The following is a 15,662-nucleotide window of genomic DNA, read 5'->3' as shown; positions in this document are numbered from 1 at the left end:
CACTCGGCACTCATGATCCATTCTTCATTGATATTGATCGTGAGCAGCTGAAGCCACAGCATCAATCCAATGGCTTCACACTCATTGCAGCCTCCCAACCATTGAGTCATCTATTTATTCCTGCTCTGTTTACTCTCTGAAGTCGTCCTCCAGGAAACTGGCTGGGAATGTGTCCAGAGTTAAGTTGTCAGTCTTGCTGCGGTGATTAATGTTGCCTTTGTGACTTCTTCCTTCCTCAGTGACCTTCTGATGGATCACAGATTTGCAAAACCCTTGGTTGATTTTCTTTGCCTGGTTGCAAAGAACAATCTTTGTTTCATTCATTGACTGCCGAGTGGCAGGTAATTTGTACACTGGTGACCAACTCATCAGAGATAATAAGCAATCCTTCCTGATGCACTGACCTCATTTATAATCAACTCAGGACTCAGAACTGCTCTTGGTTGAACCTGATCTTTGTTTTGGGCAAGTCAGTGGTTTCATTTAAATGAGTTGTATTGAATTTAAGGAGTGAGTTTCAGGTCCTTATTTGTGTCAATGCATTTCACAGACATTGGATTGTTTCTGAATGTGGTTATGGTTCCATATGGGCGAATACAGCTGCCAATTTGTACGTAGCAAGTGCCAATAAAACGCTGGAAGACACCTTTACTCTTTAGATGGAGTCTTTAGCACCGATCTCACCTCTAACAGGGCGGCAATCTCTCTTTAATGCATCAAAGTACATTATATGATCAAATCTGCAAGTCACAGCCATCTCACTTGCCACTGAACCAAGATATCCATCCCATTGTCAAACATCAGGTGATTTTTTTCATTAGATTTGATTAGATTAGATTCCTTTATTGTCATTCGGACCTTTCGGTCTGAACGAAATTTTGTTGCCTGCAGTCATACATATAATAATAAATAACAAAACACACATTAACATCCACCACAGTGAGTTCACCAGGCACCACCTCACTGTGATGGAGGCAAAAGTCTTAAAGTCTCTGTCTCTTCCCTCCTTGTTCTCCCTCTGCGCTGAGGCGATCCAGGCTTCGGATGTTGTGACCCCCGCCGGATGATGGTTACTAAGTCCCGCAGCTCAACCGAGCTCCGCGGACGGGCCGGTTCAAGCTCCGTGGCCCGGGGAGGTCGAAGCTGCCGAAGATGCCGCCCTCCAGTCCAGCGGACGCAGCTGTAGTTGCGGGAGCTCCGGAAAAACAGGTCACCAACCTGTGACCTGCGAGCTCCCGACGATGTCGTCCACTGGGCCCGCGGCCGAGCCCCGATTGAGTGATTGATTGATTGAAAGATATGACATGGAAACAGGCCTTTCTGCCCACTGAGTGTACACTGGCCATTGATCACCCATTCACACTTGTTCTATGCTATCTCACTTTTGCATCCACTCTCGACACACTAGGGGCAATTTGCAGAGGCCAATTAACCTACAAAACCACACGTCTTTGGGCTGTGGGAGGAAACTGACACATCTGTAAGAAAGCCACGTGGTCACAGGGAGAATGTGCAAACTCCACACAGACAGCACCTGAGGTCAGGATCGAACCCGGTCTTTAAGCTCTTCTCATAAGGACATCCTTACACCTAATGTACCTTACTTGCATCTCCCCTATTGCAAAGACATCCTACTTGGAATGGGGGAGGTCAGACACATACACCATATTCCACTTTTTACAATTTCCATAAGATGGTGGCCCAGTGCCACAGCAGGTTATGTTATTGTCTCAACAGACCAGGTTCAATACTGATTTTGGGTGCTGTGTGGAGTTTGTACATTGCCCATGTAACCACATGGGTTTTCTTTAGTTTCTCTAGTTTTCTGAAGTCGTTGAATATCTGAGAGACAAGATTGCAAGAATATATGGGAGATAATTGGGTTTGCTCTAAGAGTTGTTTATAACTTTATGGGCCATATGACCTACTATGATTTATAAATGAAATATAAGAAATGTGATATGCCATTGGTTTTTATATATGAGCTGAAATGATCAATAGAATTCCAATGTCTCAGTATATATGAACAAAGACCTGCAGATACTAGTTTATACCAAAAATAGACGCAAAGAGCTGGAGTAACTCAGCAGGTCACCTGACATCTCTGGAGGAAAAGAATAGGAATCTCAGTGTTCCATCTACAGAGGCTGATTTATTCAATCATAGGAAAAGTCAGCTCCTTTGGTCATCATGGCTGGAGATCTCGCCAGTCCTTTTCTCTATCTCCAGTTGCAGAGACTGAGATCACTGGCATTTCCCCATCTCCACCTTGTCTGGGATCAGAATCAAGCAAAGATCTAATATGAGAACCAATTGTTTTTTTTCTGGGTTAGAACAATTTTACTTGGTACATGAATCTGTGGTGTCTTTGGCAACTTGTCCTCCAAACTACTGAATGAACTGAAGCAGCTGTAACTTATTGTGTCCTTGTATGATTTTACAGCCAAAAGAATGGGATATTATGGCACTGAAAGAGTTGGCCACTCTTTTTCTGATTATTTTTTGTGATTTCACATTATTATGTTTGTGTTTATCAAACGTCATAATTAGCATGAAATGAATATGGTTTCAAATGCAAATGCTGCCAGCTGGTACAGTTACATTTAGATTTTGTTATAATTTGTGTGGTTGAAGGTTCAATGTTTATGAATAATTGGAAAAACGACAGGAAGCTGTTGCATGTAAACAGCAGAGCTGCATTCTTTGAGGAACAAAGAAAGTCATCGAGAGGCACAGCATAGAAACAGGCCCTTCACCCATCAAGTCTGCACTGACCCATTTTTACTCATCCTGTCTCAGAAGGCCACATTCTCATCAACTCCCCCTGGGTTCTATCATTCACCCATGCTCTAGGGGCAAGTGGTAGGAAACCTGAGTGGCCAGAGGAAACTTATTTGGTCACTGGAAAAACCTGCAAACTCCACACAGACAGCACCTGAGGATTAGGATTGAACACAGGTCGCTGGTGCCAAGAAGCAGCAGCCCCACAAGCTGTAATGTTAAGTTCTTCTCTGCTTTTGGGATATTTAACAACATTTTACTTTGATATGGCGTAACGTCAACATGTGTATCAATTATTGGTGGGATTTAAAGTAGTATTTATATTTGCGCCTGTTTTACAAATCATGATTTATTTATGCTACTATTTTGTTATTGCAGTGCAACTTTAAATGGCATTTAAAGCAGCATCATTACTGATCAGTGAGCAGAGATCAATTGATGATATTCCAATGTCACATTCCCAATGGCATGAGTGATGGTTTTCACACATCCTGTGACAACCTTCAGGGGCTGTCCCACTGCGGCGACCTAATCTGCCCTCGACTCAAACTTGTAGCATGGTCGACACGTGGTCTTAGGAGGTCCTATGAGGTCACTGGAACTCTCCTTCAAGCTTGAGGGAATTTCCCGCATACTCACGGCCTCAGTTTGGTCAAGGAAAAATCTTCAGCATGTTGAAAATTTTCCCCAAGTAAAAATGGGTCGGCATGGTTCTTTTGAACTCATAGTGCAGTGGAGTGGGGTCGCTATGTAGTTATAGGCAGTCGAGGGCAGCCATAGACAATCTCCTTTGCTGACCGGGCATTTTAATTGTCACATTGGAGTTTTCAGGACCAAGGAAAATTGAACGGTAATAAATGTCTGCTAAACTTTATTACAAGTTGTGTCCACTCCTTCTCCCTTCCCCTTCTCCCCCCTTCTCTCCCCTTGTCTCCCCCCGCACTCTCTAAAGGACTTGCCTTACTCTGTGCAGCTGTCTTTTACCTTCCTGTTCATCGCGGGTGTGAATTTCAGACAGCGCTATTACAGGAAGGATGTGGAGGATTTGGAGAGGGTGCAGAAGAGATTTACCTGAATACTGCCTAGATTAGAGGGCATTAGTTACAGGGAGAGGTTGGACAAACTTAGATTGTTTTCACTGGAGCATTGGAGGTTGAGGGGAGACCAGATTGAAGTATATAAATTTATGAAAGGCATGGGGTGGACAGTTAGGTCTTGGGTGAAAATATCCAAGACTAGAGGGCATTGGTTGAAGGTGAGAGGGGCAAAGTTTAAAGGAGATGTCTGCAGGCAAGCTTTTTATACCGAGAATGGTAGGTGCCTGCAACATGCTGCTAGGGATGATAGTGGTCAGATATGATAATCTATATATATATAAAACTCAAATCAGTCCGCCTGCCGCCGTACGGCGTCCGCCGCGCGTTTCTTCCTTTGACGCTCCGCAACTCCGAAACCGGACGCGGGATCGCCGAGATATTTTCCATTTCGGTAGAGATTTCGCTTTTCTTTCTAAGTATCCGCTCCTCATTTCATTTCGTCGTGTTGAAGTACATGTTTTTAATCAAATCCTTCCCCCCCCCCCCCCCCCCCCCCCCCCCAAGTATTTCAAAAATAAACAGGGGGTTGGGGGAATCACACCATTGGGGGAGCAGACCCAACGGGTCTGCACTTGGTCTAGTAGCATCTAAATGGCTTTTGAATAGGCCACATGGACATGCAGTGAATGGATCATGACCAAACATAGGAGTTTGGCATCATGTTTCGCATGGATGCTGTGAGCCAAAGTACCTCGTCTTGGGTTGTACTGTTCCATATTTTCTATACAACTCTGATTTATGAATTAATTTTTTTCTATCAATATCAATATGGGTGGCACGGTGGCGCAGCGGTTGAGTTGCTGCCTTACAGCGCTTGCAGCGCCGGAGACCCTGGTACGATCCTTACTACTGGTGCTGTCTGTACGGAGTTTGTACGTTCTCCCCGTGACCTGAGTGGGTTTTCTTGCTGAATCTGTAAACTTCACTAAACTAAACTAAAGACACGGAAATGTGAAGCCTTTTTGACGAGAACAGAGTGGATGATAGAAATGGTGAAAACCTTGTAAATAAACCTACCAGGATCATGTGATTCGAGACTCAGATCCGTTTATCTGATATTGCAACAATAAAAATTTGGCTGACGTTTCTTGGAAAAAAGTGAACTGGCAGCAATATTCAGTGCTGCCATCAAGTGGAGAAATGGACACACACAATGGTTTGAAGTTATTGAAAGGTTTCTCTATGCTGCCTCTGTGTGGTCTTAAAGCACCTGATCTACTTCACTGAAGCAACTCACCAAGGTGTTAAGATCAGGATGGCGATGTGTTAATGTGCTGGCATAATAAAGGGACAAAGTTTAGTTTAGAGATACAGCACGGAAACAGGCCCTTCGGCCCACCGAGTCCGCACTGACCAGCCATCCCCACACATCAACACTATCCTACACACACCAGGGACAATTTCACATTCATACCAAGCCAATTAACCTACAAACCTGTACGTCTTTGGAGTTGGGAGGGAACCAAAGATCTCGGAGAAAACCCACGTGGTCATGGGGAGAAAGTACAAAACTCTGTACAGACAGCGCCCGTAGTCGGGATCGAACCAGGTTTCTGGCCTCATATGTCCTTGTTTGAAGTGTGCGCATATGCAGGGCCTTTCCAGAGTGTGCGCATGTGCGGGGGTCTCGGGCCGGCAAGGCCTGCGGAATCAGCGATATTTTCCAGACGCTTTGAAGTTATGTATTACAAGTAGCGTGAAAGTTTCATTTGCCTCACAACAATCCATATCCCCCTAAATCAATGTACTTGTAGAAACATATTTTAAATGTATAATCAATGAACAATTTCACAGTATCAGATTCTTCATCTTTCTTTTGTTGGCTTTTACAGAATCTAACTGCAGCCCATCAAGAAGACTTAATCTACAATGTTCAATGAAATACAAAACCACAGAGACAGGACCTTATAAATCTTGGTGATGTTCGAGCCCCCACTTTCATACTTATCAAGCCAGTAAAAACATTATTTGCAGATAAAATGTAGAACCAACAAACTGCAGATGCTGGTTAATGCACAAAGTGAGTCAGGCAGCAGCTCTGGAGAACATGGATAGGTGACCCGAAACGTCAGCTATCCATGTCCTCCAGAGATGTTGCCTGACCTGCTGAGTTACTTCTGCACTTTGTGTCATTCTTTGTAGATAAGTTTAAATTAGGTTTATTAATTCACAAACGGTAGGACACTTACTGTCTGATCAGTTGGTTATGTAGTACTAAATGTGACTGCCAGTAAAAGCTATGGATTGCTGGAATACCAATAAATTCTTCAAAATAATAAAAAGGTGGAATCCAGCAAATGCAATGTACATTAATGTGAGTTGGCAGTGGAATCTACCCAGCTAGAATAACATGATATCAAATTCAACATTATCAGCAGCAATAATATGTCGCATTGAAGATAAAAAATATGCTTCTGATAAAACCTGATGTTAATGATGGTAAAAGAGTGATCAGAAAATAACTAAATGTCTCATCTTTCACGTTGCAAAGTTGCACTTCAATGGTGTAGGAAAGAACTGCAGATGCTGGTTTAAACCGAAGATAGACACAAAAAGCTGGAGTATCTCAGCGGGACAGGCAGCATCTCTGGAGAGAAGGAATGGGTGACGTTTCGGGTCGAGACCCTTCTTCAGACTGGCTAGGGATAAGGGAAAGGAGAGATATAGGCGATGATGTAGAGAGATAAAGAACAATGAATGAAAGATATGCAAAAAAGTAACAATAGAAACATAAAATAGGTGCGGGAGGAGGCCATTCGGCCCTTCGAGCTAGCACCGCCATTCATTGTGATCATGGCTGATCGTCCTCTATCAATAACCCGTGCCTGCCTTCTCCCCATATCCCTTGACTCCACTAGCCCCTAGAGCTCTATCTAACTCTCTCTTAAATCCATCCAGTGACTTGGCCTCCACTGCCCTCTGTGGCAGGGAATTCCATAAATTCACAACTCTCTGGGTGAAAAATATTTTTCTCACCTCAGTCTTAAATGACCTCCCCTTTATTCTAAGACTGTGGCCCCTGGTTCTGGACTCGCCCAACATTGGGAACATTTTTCCTGCATCTAGCTTGTCCAGTCCTTTTATAATTTAATATGTTTCTATAAGATCCCCCCCCCCCATCCTTCTAAACTCCAGTGAATACAAGCCTAGTCTTTTCAATCTTTCCTCATATGACAGTCCCGCTGATAAAGGAAACAGGCCATTGTTAGCTGTTTGCACTTTAATGATGCTCCTGTCCTTGCTCCAGTTCCCTCGGTCTTTCATTGGAGCCACACAGCAACTAACCGGGGTAATATTATACACAGCCTCACACTACGCATTGAGCACGGCACAAATGATGATTTGTTCCAATTGTCCTGTCACTCATGAAAAGAGATCCTTCATAACTCACTTATGCTTACAGCTCTTGTGAGTTATGAGCCTTTTACCTTCACAAAATGGTAGTGAGAATCAATGTTTACATCATCACTGTAATATCCTATACTTCTCCTTGTCCTTAAAACAGCAGGAACATAAATAGACTTCTGCGATTTTACTGAGTTGGCTCAGTAAAAAAATATGATTAAAACAGTCCTTTCTCCAAACTGAACATGGCAAATAACTTGCTTTCCATTTTGCTGAAGTTTGCTGGGTGCAGACAATAAACTGATCAACTGGAATGTCGTCCACAGAATTGTTTTTGGCTTACAAGCCAAATTTATGATGTAGACAAATTGCTGACTGTGCCAGTACCCAGAGAAATGGTGGAGGAAGCCTGTAAGTCATTTTGCATATGCTACCTTTGATGATTTTAAACAATAAAACCTTTATGTACGAATATAGAAGAACGCTTGAGTGTTTGTTGCTGCCAATCCTATTATCCCTGAAACCAAAGATTTTAAACTGAGATTCCATGGATTCTGTGAGTAACAAGGCCTCACTGATGCTTCACCTACAAAGCATTTTGGGAAATCAGAGACTATTTCTGTGCCATTAACTTGTCCACAATTGCTTCCTTAAGGAAAACAGATTTGAAAATATGAACGGAGACGAGTAAACGCTTTTTCACACAGAGAGTGGTGAGTCTGTGGGATTCTCTGCCTCAGAGGGCGGTGGAGGCAGTTTCTCTGGATGTTTTCAAGAGAGAGCTAGATAGGGCTCTTAAAAATAGTGGAGTCAGGGGATATGGGGAGAAGGCAGGAACGGGGGGTACTGATTGGGGATGATCAGCCATGATCACATTGAATGGCGGTGTTGGGTGGAAGGGCAGAATGGCCTACTCCTGCACCTATTGTCTATTGTTTATTGATAGCATGTACATGCTACGAGCTGCCAGGGGAAATGGTCGAGATAGTTACAATTATGACATGTAAAAGACACTAAGACTGATACTGGATTGGAATGATTTGGAAGGTTATGTGCCGGGTGCCAGCAAGTACGACTAGCTCAGCTTAGGAACTAGGTCGGCATGGAAAAAGGACACTAAGTGCTGACGTAACTCCGCGTGTATGGCAGCACTTCTGGAGAACATCAGCAGGCTACTTTTCGGGTCGGGACCCACCTTCAGACCAATTGTAGTAGGGGGGTGAAAACAGATGGGGATGGGCAAAACCAGGCAAGTAATAAGTAGAGACAGGTAAAGGAGTTTCTGACTGGCAGATGGATTGACAAAGGCCAGAGATGGGAAGAAGGCAAAAGCTCATGAAAGAAGAAGAGAAGAGGAGTGAAATGTAAAGGTGGATGAAGGGATATGGATGGAAGGGGGTGAGGAAGTAGGGGGGGGAGGGGGGGCTAGTGGGTGTGCATCTAGGTGGGGCACAGGGAAAAAAGTGGGAAGGGATTGTTGTTGGTTAGTTACATAAAATGGGATAATTCAATGTTCTTGTCGTTAGGGTGTAAGGTGCCCACGTGGATGTGAGGGGCTGTTCCTCCGATTTCGTGCTAAATACGTCTATGATTCTATGATAGCTATTTGATGGGATTACCAAGTGCAACTGCGGTTTTCTAAAACATGTTCTAGATGCAATGTTATTTGCACAAAAACATTGCCAACGCCTGATCATTCCAACATCCAGGGACAATTTTGGTATTCTGATGTTGGTTGAATTAAATGTAACCAATATCTCTGTTTGCTTTGGACACTTACCAGGGACAGAACACTGTTGCCTTGTATTTGCTCCCTGCTATATGCAGTTTCTAATGTTTGCTGGCTGGTAGACACACGATGAAGGAGTTATGCCCTTGTCCCACTTAGGAAACCTGAACGGAAACCTTTGGAAACTTTGTGCCCCACCCAAGGTTTCCGTGCGGTTCCTGGAGGTTTTTGTCAGTCTCCCTGCCTGCTTCCACTACCTGCAACCTACCGGCAACCTCCGGCAACCTCCGGGAACCGCACGGAAACCTTGGGTGGGGTGCAAAGTCTCCAGAGGTTTCCGTTCAGGCTTCCTAAGTGGGACAGGGGCCTAACTCAGCGGGACAGGCAGCATCCCTGGACAGAAGGAATGGGTGACGTTTCGGGTCGAGACCTTTCTTCTGAGTTACTCCAGCATTTTGTGTCCACCTCCGATTTAAACCAGCATCTGCAGTTCTTTCCTAGACACTTCTTCTGTTTGCTGTCAATTTCCTCTGAAGATCATTAACATTGAAGTCGACAAAATTAACTAATAATTGAATTTAATTGAAAAGAGAATGAGTTCAGGAGACAAAGTACAGCGCACCACTCACATGTTTACTGCCACTGATTCGGAATAAATTTCGAGGTAACATCTGTGATAATGCTAGTTACACTGATGAGCCTCTCTGTTTGTGAAGAAATGTCTGGAAGCATGTAAGAACCAAATTATACAAGATCCTTCTTTACTGATGTGACCTTGGAATGAGGAGAGGCTGATGTGGCTGTATTTATTGCCACAAGATGATGGTTAAAAGCTGCCATCCTGCACTGGACCCATTTGTTAAGGGTCAATCTCATAAGATGGTTAGAATGATATGTAGTCGAGGTCAGAGAAAGGTGACAGATTCTCTTACCTGGAGCAGATTAGTAAACCATTTTTGTTTTTACAGCAATTCAGCATGGACATATCCCCAGATGTCAACCCGTAAATTATCAGAATTATTGAATTCAATTTCACGACTTGTTAGGGAGGGATTTGAAATGTTGACCTCTGCGATCTTATTTCACATCCATAACATTATGGTACTCGGGCATATGAGGCAGTACTGTGGTAGGTCTTTGGAACTTCTGACTTACAATGTTGAGTCAAGTTCCAGTTATCATTTCATGCTAAATAATGGATAGAAATGGCTGCTCACTAATCTTCTGAATCTCACAGAGTAGACAGACTGTTCATGACTTCTTGTTTCATGTTCCATGCTGTGAAGGTGTTAGAAATTAACTTTCTTGTCTGGAATTTCTTTGGTGCAGTGAAGAAGGAAATTGCAGAAAGTACCAATAGGCTGCTGTTGTAAAGGTGTTTTATCCGGTGAAATGAATGCACAGAGTTCTATTTAAGGAAGAGATCTTAAAATATGTTTTAATCTCAGATAGGTAAGCCGGTGACATTTATTGTGTCGGAAGGAACAGCTGATGCTGGTTTAAACCAAAGATATACACACAAGGGGCTGGAGTAACTCAGTGGGTCAGACAACATCTCTGGAGAAAAGGAATAGGTGACGTTTCAGGTCAAAACCCTTTTTTAGACATTGTAGTGTTCTATACATCGAACGGAAGAAGGCAGGAGAATGGGGTTAGGAGGGAGAGATAGATCAGCCATGATTGAATGGCGGAGTAGACTTGATGGGCCGAATGGCCTAATTCTACACCTATCACATACAACCTTTTGAATAGTGATCACCTTGTTAATACAGGGAAACCATGGATACATTAAATATTTAGTGAAAATATTTCTTCAGGAGAGTGATCCTTCTTCCCAAAGCGGTGTCCTTTACCACAGCTCGAGTCTCTTGCCCAGAATGGGGGAATCAAGGACCTGAGGATATTGGTTTAAGCTGCAGGGTAAATGATTTAATAGGAATCTGAGGGGTAATTTTTTCACACAAAGGGTGGTGGGTGTATGGAACGAGCTGACAGAGGAGGTAGTTGAAGCAGGTACTATTGCAAGGTTTGAGAGACATTTGGACAGGTACATGGACAGGACAATTTTGTAGGGATATGGACCAAACGGAGGCAGGTGGGACTAGTGTAGCTGGGACATGTTGGCTGGTATGGGCAAGTTTGGCTGAAGGGCCTGTTTCCACACTATATCACTCTATGACTCTAACTATAACTTACTCTATAAAAACCTTTGACAATTTTGGTCTCTTCCTGCAAATCTTTTTAAAGTTCCCAATTTGAAAGCTTCTCAGTTTCTCCAGTCCTCGTAAATCTCTTCCGCATTTTCTCTGACATACTTCTTAAAATGTGCTTCCTGGAATTGACTGCAATACAGCTGGGACCTATCCAAAGTTTTGTAAAGCTTATCAAAACTTGCTAGATTTTTGTAATCTTGTGTTGCAAAGCCATGAATCCTATATGCCTTTTAGCACCTTTCAAAGATTCATAGAGTCTCTGTTACTGCATTTCTTTTAAAACGACACTGTTTGATAAAACAAAACCGCAGAAGTCAAACATATTAATGATTGAATATTTGATCTCTAGACCACCTACACAGCCTGTGGGTTCGTTATGTCTGGGTGCCAGGAGAGCAACAGGGAGGCATTTGTTCCCAGAATCTGTACAATTCATCCAATTTGGCAAGACTCACGATGAGCTCCACATGAGTAACTCGTGATAATGTCAGGAAACATCTTGGCCTCTCGGGCAGAGAAATTATTTCTGTTCCACAGTTTGGGAGGCAGGTGCCTGATTTCACCATTGTTTAGAAATCACTGCTCACTATTTTTGGTTTGCCTGATTGTTGGTAGTTTTATCCATGTCAGCTCTGCACATTCATTAATAGAATTCCAATAGAATCAACTTTGAACTTTACAGCCAGTGTCAACTTGGCTTTCAGCCAATGTGGGAGACAACTGCCTTCATCAAACCTCCCTGATGATGATTACTGTTAATGCACAAAGATTCAACCAGTGGGCAGAAAAGATCTCCCCACTTAGACTGTGGGCGCTGATAAGTTAGAAGGTGCATGTGATAAGGTGATAAGGTGCATGTTAAGGTAGGTGTATTATGAGGAAGCTGTTTAAGGGTGATGATATGGTCATCTTTGATGCTTCCAACATTACCATTGATAATTGGCTTCTACCATCTTCACTATCAGGGTTTAAACATGGTATTGATCCACTTCCTCTGATCGGGGTTACTCCATCATGTTGCTCAGAGGGATAGCAGTTAGTACTGCTGCTTCATAGCCCCGGCAACCAAGATTTGATGCTGACTTTAGATGCTGTCAATGTGGAGTTTGTACATTCTCCCAGTGACTTCATAGGATTCTTTTTCCCCCTACATCCCAGACACGTGGGTTGATAAGTTAATTGGGCACTGTAAGGTATTCTCAACGTGCAGTTGGGAGCGAGAAAAGTGAGTTAGTGAGTATCATACAGCATATTTGATTGGTTAAATAGGTGGCATTGTGTGTGAGCTGTGAGATGTGGTGTTAGCTTTACAGCTTTGATCGGTGAAGATTTATCCAGGCCCCACACAAAACCTCCATCTCATCTACACGTCATACAACATAGACAGCGTAGATCCGCACCACATACCGTTAGTTTCTGGTCTTGTTTAAAGACCATGTGATGATGCATAGGATCATGGCACAGAAGAAACCAATGATGGGTCAGAGGGTGTAGACATCTTGCCAACTTCATGCTTTCTAATAACTGCAACCACACTGCTGTCTGGTTGAATTCATTGACAATGATCATGACTGGTTTGCCACAGATAAATCTTGTGAATATTTCTTCGCACTAGCTTGGACATCACAGATGTGGAATACCAAGGATGTTCTTGAAGAACGGGACAAAGTAGCAGTGAGAAGCTCCACGGCTTTAGGATGCTGCAACGGGAAGTTTGGTGGAGGAGGGGGAAAGGAGTTGTGATGTCCCACATTGGCAGAGATGCTCCAAGCTCACAAGCTGGCAGCGGTGCAAGCAGATAGCCACGGAAGTCAAAGCAGGAGTCAAGCCCTGAGGTCCAGGATGCAACATCGTAAGAAACTCAATGATCTCACACCAGTGGGCAAGGTCAGTGAATGCAACTTCAAATTCCATCTTCTATCAACTCCAAACATAGCCCCTGGTCTATCCCAATCCACTGCATGCTAACTACTTACTACCAGCACATCGCTAACAGTTAGTTGTCATGTTCATATGCTTCATTGCACCAACGTACACTTGTTGTAGCTGCAAGCCTAACCCCACACCTCTTGGCTTGTGCACGCTGCCAGCTATTCAACTGCAGGAGCTAGGTCATTCTAACAGGTTGCTGGGGCTCACTCTTTAGATATTGTGGCCAAGACCCTGAGGAAGTGTAGCAAATCCACACATCCTTACCCTGAGGGGCAGGTATTAACTATCATTGGGACACCAGCGCTCAATGGTGGAGTCAGTATCTCCACATCTCACATCCCCTTCACAGGGCACACCTTCTTCAGATTCAGGTTCAGATTCAGATTCAATTTTAATTGTCATTGTCAGTGTACAGTACAGAGACAACGAAATGCATTTAGCATCTCCCTGGAAGAGCGACATAGCAAATGATTTGAATAAATAATAATAAGTGTCGGGGGGGGGGTGGTGATTGACAGTCACCGAGGTACGTTGTTGAGTAGAGTGACAACCGCCGGGAAGAAGCTGTTCCTCGACCTGCTGGTTCGGCAACGGAGAGACCTGTAGCGCCTCCCGGATGGTAGGAGGGTAAACAGTCCATGGTTGGGGTGAGAGCAGTCCTTGACTCTCTGACTCACCGTTTGCAGAGAGTGTAAGTGTGTACATACCCACTAACCTGCCCTTTCTGTATCAATGTCTAACCTTTGTGGCCCTTTGATTTCAGAGACCCAAGAGCTGCACTGTCATACCCTGGAGCAGCCTGGATTTTAGGTATGATGGATCTGCAGGCATTGGGACAATGGCCACTTGTGGCTTGCGGTCATGGTAAGGCAAAAGAACTGTGCCAAGTTCCAATTACCATGGGCTAAGGTTGCAGCTGAGTCCTGCTGCAGAATATTGAGATGTTAACTTTGACGGGGAACCCTATTGATGAGGCTGAGCACTGTGAAATGCTCCATGCATTGATCCATGTTCTCCACAAATTCTCCAGAGATGCTGCCTGACCCATTGAGTTACACATTTTAACTAGTTTCTGAATCATTGTTTCAAGCAATGGATGTCAACCAGGGGAACTAACCTGTCTTGAAAAGAGGGCCTTTAAAATGACAATGGTGGCAGAAGATCAGGGAACTCACTGACTGGGTTCAAGATTAATGTCCCTGTCCCACTTAGGAAACCTGAACGTAAACCTCTGGAGACTTTGCGCCCCACCCAAGGTTTCCATCAGGTTCCCGGAGGTTTTTGTCAGTCTCCCTACCTGCTTCCACTACCTGCAGCCACCTGCAACCTCCGGGATCCGCACGGAAACCTTGGGTGGGGCACAAAGTCTACAGAGGTTTCCGTTCAGGTTTCCTAAGTGGGACGGGGGCATAACTCAGCGGGTCTGGCAGCATTTGTGCATGAGGCGAATAGGCAATGTTCAGGGTCGGGACCCTTGGTCACTGACTGAGATCCTTGGTTTATCCACTTCCACACATGTGAGGTCCACAAACGATCCCATGAATAAGGTCTCTCCTCCATGGGTTTGGTAGGCGTTCACTTTCAAAGCCCAAATGACACGCGGAACTCTTGCGCTCCCGATCAGAAATTTTACACGGTTTATGTTGAACATGTTAGACAGGAACATTGGACAAATGGTGAAAGGTCTTATCAGTATATTCAAGTTAGATTAAAAAACTAATTTGAAAAGATGAATGTATTCCCTTCCTGTTAGCCAGAATCAGATAGAGCCAGACTTGAAGCTGCACAGACTTCTGATTATTGAATTTTTATGGGCATGTAATTAATTGCAGATTCCCTGTTTTGTTCTATTTCTTTTTCTTTGACATTTTAATTTCAACAAAAAGCAGCAGTCTCCATGCAGCCCTTCTCTGGAGATCCTAATGGCCTATAAAACAAAATGAGTTATAGATATGGGGTAGACTTCAATTGGTTAGTAAGAGTTGAAACCTTGCTGATCATGCTGTATTAAATTTTTTTTGCTCATATTCCTACTTCTTGTCTATTAAATTGTAGCTACATCTAAAGAACGAAAATATATCAAACCTACGCCGAGAGGTAATATATTACATTCGCTCCATATGACATTCTGAAAGATGCTGCACTTCCTATTAAATTCATCTCGCTGGCATTTAGGAAGTTGCCCTTGGTTTTCTCTGTATGTGGATCACAGCACTTCAGTATTCCGTCCTAGACTGAGTGAAAAACAATGTAAATCACACTGACCCTCCACTTAAAGACACGCTTTCTGTCATCATTTTGTTAACATGGTGCTAAATGCACTCTAATCAACTGCTTGGCCTTGACAAATACATTTCATTGCCAAGGGTTCTTATAATGCTGGAGCTGCAACCTCCCTATTTGCTGCAGTTTTGTGATTGAAGGAAATAAAAAAATATTTATATATTTTGTTAGAGGCAATTTTAAAAGCAATGAAAATGAAAAAGAACTGCGGGTTCCGGGAATGTAAAATAAAAAGAGAAAATGCTGCCAATACTCAGCGGGTCAGTCCACACCTGTGGGAAG

Source organism: Leucoraja erinacea, chromosome 34, assembly GCF_028641065.1.
Source record: "Leucoraja erinacea ecotype New England chromosome 34, Leri_hhj_1, whole genome shotgun sequence".
In the NCBI taxonomy this organism is placed as follows: domain Eukaryota; kingdom Metazoa; phylum Chordata; class Chondrichthyes; order Rajiformes; family Rajidae; genus Leucoraja; species Leucoraja erinaceus.
Note: the sequence above shows the minus strand (reverse complement) of the source record.